The sequence below is a fragment of the Cibotium barometz genome, chromosome 12 (genome assembly GCF_041138505.1).
Source record: "Cibotium barometz isolate CiBa-2024 chromosome 12, ASM4113850v1, whole genome shotgun sequence".
NCBI lineage: Eukaryota > Viridiplantae > Streptophyta > Polypodiopsida > Cyatheales > Cibotiaceae > Cibotium > Cibotium barometz.
In genome coordinates this window covers 10,929,071-10,935,543 of record NC_141057.1, presented here as the reverse complement: position 1 = coordinate 10,935,543, position 6,473 = coordinate 10,929,071, and the positions used below count along the sequence as shown (strand labels likewise).

The following is a 6,473-nucleotide window of genomic DNA, read 5'->3' as shown; positions in this document are numbered from 1 at the left end:
AAGTAATTGCATGGGAATGGTGACGATTAATATTATTTTATACATAAAGAGGAGGTTGTATGTAAGTGGGTAGAGAGAAGAGAGAGATCGAGGGGAAGAGAACGAGGGTTAGTATGGTTAGGTGGGAACGTAAGTTTGGAGACCTTAATGTGCTTAGAAATGAAAAGGTTCAAATAAAAAATGGAGGGGTGGGTAGTTTTAGCAACCGTTGGTACCCACCAACTTCTTGAGAGAATAGAAGAGAGAGAGAGAAAACGTTTCTCTCTCTGGCTGGCGTGGAGAACACGAGGAGGAGGAGGAGGTAAGCCTGTTTTTTTTGTTTGTTGATTAATGTGTGTGTGTGTAAGAGCTTGTTGCCGCTGCTACCAACGCTGCATAGTCGAACAGAGAGAGAGAGAGACCCAGCCTTCGAAAGCAGGCCTCGACCTCTGTCGTCCTCGTTTTCCTCCTGTTTAAGCCAATCGTCAACATGAGAGAGTGCATCTCCATCCACATCGGCCAAGCCGGCATCCAGATGGGCAACGCCTGCTGGGAATTGTACTGCCTAGAGCATGGAATCTAGCCCGATGGCCAAATGCCTAGTGATAAGACCGTGGGCGGAGGCGACGATGCCTTCAACATGTTCTTCAGCGAGACGGGGGCCGGCAAGCACGTGCCGCGTGCCGTGTTTCTTGACCTGGAACCGACAGTGATAGACGAAGTGAGGACCGGCACGTACCGGCAGCTCTTCCACCCAGAGTAGCTCATCAGCGGCAAAGAGGACGCAGCCAACAACTTCGCAAGAGGCCATTACACCATTGGGAAGGAGATCGTGGACCTGTGCCTGGACCGCATTAGGAAGTTGGCGGACAACTGCATTGGGCTTCAAGGCTTTCTGGTTTTCCATGCAGTGGGGGGTGGCACGGGCTCCGGCCTGGGCTCCCTCCTGCTGGAGCGCCTCTCTGTGGACTATGGGAAGAAATCCAAACTGGGCTTCACTGTCTACCCCTCCCCTCAGGTTTCCAACGCCGTGGTTGAGCCCTACAACAGCGTCCTGTCCACCCACTCCCTGCTTGAACACACAGATGTGGCCGTCATGCTAGACAACGAGGCCATCTATGACATATGCAGGCGCTCCCTGGACATCGAACGCCCAACTTACACCAATCTCAACAGGCTCATTGAGAACACCTATGCGTTGCCGCCTTAGCATTTGGGATTATAGGCTCATCGTGAGCACATGATGTAGGGGAAGGGTCTTACGGGCTACCTCGCACAACCAGGAGAGCATAGGTAGCAAAACATTGAAGATGTTACTTTTGGGTAGGCCATAGATTAGGAGAGAGGCATAGCCTTATTGCATGCACATGAAAGCCAAGGCTCACCATGAAAGTGGCCAAGGTGAGATGCATAAGAAGAGGTCCACAGAGGGACCATAGTGAAATCAAGCCAAAACGCGGTGGGTATAAATAGGGTAATCCAAGTAGAGATGAAAGAACAAAGACTTTGCAGATGTTTGCCAGAGGACACAGAGAATGAAAAATAGAGAAGGAAGAGAAGGAAAGAAGAAGGAAAGAAGAGAGAGGGTAATATGGCTACGTTATGTGTGTACATGCAAAATAGGAAAGAGAGAGAAAGAGATTTGATCACTTTGACATGGTGCATATTTAAAAGTAAAAGCATGAGAGTGTGAGAGAATGTATTAGATTGTGTGCATTATTCTTGTATTTGTGTTTCAGGAGGAGGAAGAGAAAGAAAGAAGAGAAAGAAAGAAGAAGAAGAAGAGAGTTCACGAGAATAATGAGTAGAGAGAGAGAAGAAAGAAAGAAAGAGTTTTGAAGTGTGAAAGAGAGAGAGTGAAGAGTGGAGTGAAGTGAAGATTAGCCAAATGTTGAATGCAGTGATGCTGTTGCAGATTGACTGAAATGTGGAAGTGTTGGAAATATCGGTTCTTTTTCATTAAATTCTTGGAAACAATTTACACAAAACCATTTTGACATTAAATTTCTTTATTCAGTTTAGAATAGTGAAGTTGTGTCTTGATGATCTGTGGGGTCGTAGTAGTTTGTTCTTTTCCATTTGTGTGTCTGTGTGGGTGTGTGTAAATAAAACATTGTAAATTATTTTATACAAAAAGATGTCTTTTCGGTGTGTGTTTCTAGGATTTAGGCTGTGTGTGGTTGTTATTTAGGACGCATTCACTATTTTAGTGGGTATTTAGTGCGTTGGACTAGAGAGTAGGAAGGCTAGTCAGTTACAAAGGTATTTTCCCAAGTGGAGGGGGTTTATGATAGCATCATAAAGAATAACTCCTGGGAGCTAGTTGACCAATCCCACTAAATAAAAAGGTAATTGGTATCAAATGGGTTTGAAAAGCTAAGCATAAGGCTGATGGCTCACTTAAAAAATACAAAGCTAGGTTGGTTGCATAAAGTTTTCACATGTGGAGGGTTTTGATTTGCTAAAAACTTTTCTCTCATAGCTCACATGACAACTATCATGGCGGTTCTTGCCTTGGCTTCTCATAAAGTGGTTAATTTTTCACATGGATGTTTGGTGCACATTTTTAAAGTTCTCCATTATGATGATAAGCAATTGGTGCACATGTCTTTGGTGGAAACCCCAGCTTAGACATTGATGGGGTTGTTATTATCGGGCAAGTTTATAAGCGTTAATATGGGGCCTCGATGTTCCCGCCCCTAGCTTGACAGTATGGAGAATATTTACTAGGATACCTAAGTTCATTATTAGTGGGCGCGGTGGACGTGTGGCCACATTCTTAATACACAGGTGGTGTGATCGTGTCTATATAGCATAACTGACCGTGTTGTATATGCATCTACCACACCACTTGTAGCCCTATATAAGCTAAGGTATCCAATGCTTGTGAGTAACCACATCCACACCCTCTAGACTTAGTACTTTCTCCATCTAGAGTCTTTCTAGATCACCATCTAAGCTCTACTTTGGAGCGCATGGGTGGACAACACCATCACATTGTACCTGTCTTAGAATTTTAAATTCTCTATCTATAGCATTGTCTATTACACTTTGGAGCGCATGGGTAGACAACACCATCACATTGTACCTATCTCAAATTTTAAATTCTCTATCTATAGCATTTTCTATTACACTTTGTTTTTCTATATATCTTTTCGCTCTCCTATATTCTTATAAGGAGTGTTAACAATTTGTTATGTTGCAAAACAACAAAAAGATAGAATCTCACTCACACTAGCTATAGTCACATAACCTTTTGGAAAAGTTCATTAGATCTATCAATCTTGTTGTATGTCAAACCCAAGCACACTACATCATTGTGGTGGCAACTAATTGTTTCATCAAATGTGGGGCACAAGCCAAGGCCTTCAGGAAGACCAATGCTCTTACCACTACTAAATGCTTATATGAGCATGCCCAGACTTGGATTCACTTTAGAGATAGTAAGTGATGAAGGATCACACTTTGTTAATGAGGTAATTGCCAAGTAATCACAATTGTAAAAGCAATGTGAAAGATCAAAGTGTATATAATCTAAAGGGATCCATCGAAGATGAGGTATATATAGTCTAAAGGGACTCCTACTTTCTTCAATTCTCCCAATCTTGTCTTTTATGGAAGACCAAATGGTTGTTTAGGTAGAGTGGGGACCTACCTTAGAGCCTCTAGCAGGGTCCATGTGGATATGTGTTGTGGTTGGTATCATGACACCACACCATGGGCGGTGTATCAACTCTTGGTTTCCAAGAATATAACCCTCATGTTTGGGGTTGGTTCCAAAAAAGAAGAAGAAAAAGTTAAAATATTAAGGGATGGGACCATTCAAGCTCAAGAGATCACTCCACAATGATCGATAAACTTGATGATGTCAAAATGATACATCAATGGGATAGTCATTAGGTATAATTTTCATCAAAATAGGGACATCCAAGAGCTTTCTCTCTCTTCCATATAGTGAAGCAACAACATGAACCTACATTTAAACAAATATTATATATATTTTAATATCTCTATTATTAAAGGAGGTGCCTCATCCTCCAAAAAGAAGAATACCAAAAAACCCATGCTTCTTCTCTATGCACGCTATATTATCTATAATATCTTTAGGACAAGATGACCCTTGATACAAAGAGGATGCCTCTAAGGTTATCTTTGGAATTCTCTTTCACACGATAGGGTACCGATGAGTTAAGTGCATCAAATGCATATTGAAATATGTAAGCTCGGTTTATGCGTGTGTGGGAAAGCACCCTAGAGGTGCAAGATATTGTGGAAAGATAAGAAAGCCACATATGATATTGTATGGTGTGCTATGGTGTGTGAATGTTGAGAGCCACATAAAAGAATGTGGAAAAAGGAGTTGCCATATGGCATGATGATGTGTAAAGTAGAATAAGGTTAGAAGGCCTATATCATTGTATTGTTCATTGAGATATGCAATAGAGATCTTGTGTTGAGTGTGCAATCTTTCTCTCTCTAGTTATGGAGTTTTTGGTGTGGTTCAACCCACCTTAATATTATGCTTAATCTTGTGTCTATCACCATGATCAATCCCATATTAGGATTGTTAACATGGTATCAGAGCTAGGTGGGCTCTTGATCATGGTGAATATTTATGTATATTTTTCTTGTTTGTGTGTGAGAATTCATTAATTAAGCATTTCATTATGTGTTTTCCTTTTTAATTAAGAAAAAAATTATGCACACTCTTATCATTAGAACATTTTCATTTGAGAGAGATTATGGAGCCACCATCATGGAGATTTGGAGATTATGGTGCTACCATGGAAGCTAAAAATGAAGATTTCAGCAATATGAAGACTATGCAGACTTCATCAACATCAGCCCATGAAGAAAATGAGTGGTAAAATGAGAGATTGAGAAGGAGACCAAGTATGAAAAGATAATAAATAAAGAGCTCATATAGCAGATGGAACGGGAAGTATCCAATTGGAGAAGGAGCACATCAAAACTGTGTTTGTGAGAAGTTGTAAGCTCAAAGAAGAAAGCTCATACCAATGAGCTTTGACAAATGTAGACTACTAAATCAGCATTGGTTTGTGCATTCGGCATAACCCCTATAGGAGATTTCGCAGCTATTGTTCTGTGTAGGTGATGATTGTACATCTGATTAAGCGAGCATGAATGCCCTGTAGGTTGAGAGAAAGCATGAGCAAGGGCTATAAACGAAGGCGGTAGTGCAAGATTTTAGCTATGACACTACTTAGGAGATTGCAAGAAAGATGAAATTGACGCAGAAAGAGCTTATGACTTTTACAGGTATATATTTTATCATATTTCTGATGAATTAATAATTGTACAAAAATATGTTTAATTTAATTTGTGTAGGATTCAACTTAATGGAATGTGCAAGTGAGCACAAGATTAATATATGTGCAAATGTGCACAAAGTTATTTTATTTAACAAGGCCTATTAGCAATTATATTTGAGCAAAGGTTTTTATATGTACAAACCTTAGGGATTTTGATATGGTTAAAAATATGTATAGCAATACCTTAAAAGTGGGAAAAGCAAGCCCAATTTGTACGCTCATCTATTCTTAGCTCCTTGGGCTATTTTTATGAATAAATTTCTCTAAATACTCATGTCGTCATGGAAGTGGAGCTACACATTGAAGGGGGGGAGATTGTACCCAATCTTGTCTTCTGTGTGTGGTATTCTCTATCCTTTACTCTTGATGGTGACGTTATTCTAATTCTCTTGCCTTGTGTTATGCTAAGTTATTTATTTTTCAATTCAATTCAAGTCTTTGTTTCAATTATGATGTAATTTGTGAGATATTAAATTATTTCCTTCAAGAAGTACACAAACGGTCCCGTGATAGTGGTATTAGACCTTTGGTTTAATTTAATCTTCTTGAAGCTGGTCAAAGACTTGTGGACAAAGAGGTGAAAGAAACAAAGACACGGGTGAATTTGGTATTTTTTGAATTTAGTATTTTTTTGGTATATGTTTATGTGTGGTTGAAAGAAAGGCTTGTTTTTAACTATTGGATAATAAATCCCCATCAATCTTTGGTCCAAAGGGTAAAGGAAGGTGGAAAACCATTAGTGGGTTTGTGAAAACCACAAAACCACCTTCCTCAACACTAATCCTCTTCATAATCCATCCATACGGATTGAATCAGCAAGGGAAGGAGCATAGAGGGCCATAGCAAGATTGCTAAGCCAATGGAAGTGTCTGCACAAGGGAAGGAGCATAGAGGGCCGTAGCAAGATTGCTAAGCCAATGGAAGTGTCTGATTTCTATAGTGGATGGATCTTAGAGCATCTCAAATCAATTTATGATTTAAAAATCAAATCCGTTTTCTCACAGTCATAATTGGATTAATTGGAGATTAATTAGGAATAAATATTAATCCTCTCCCTCAAAAAAATTCAAGGCAATGGTGGCCTAATTGATCTCCTTCCCAGCGAAACTGCGTCGGCCATCCTCTAGCATTGCTGCAGGTGGGTTCTAATAGTAAAGCTAT

General features: G+C 40.0%; 1 pseudogene; it reads left to right on the top strand.

The window, feature by feature from the left end:
- The first annotated feature begins 392 nt into the window (after nucleotides 1-392).
- Nucleotides 393-1,189, top strand: LOC147633049 (tubulin alpha chain pseudogene; annotated as a pseudogene).
- Nucleotides 1,190-6,473: the final 5,284 nt, after the last annotated feature.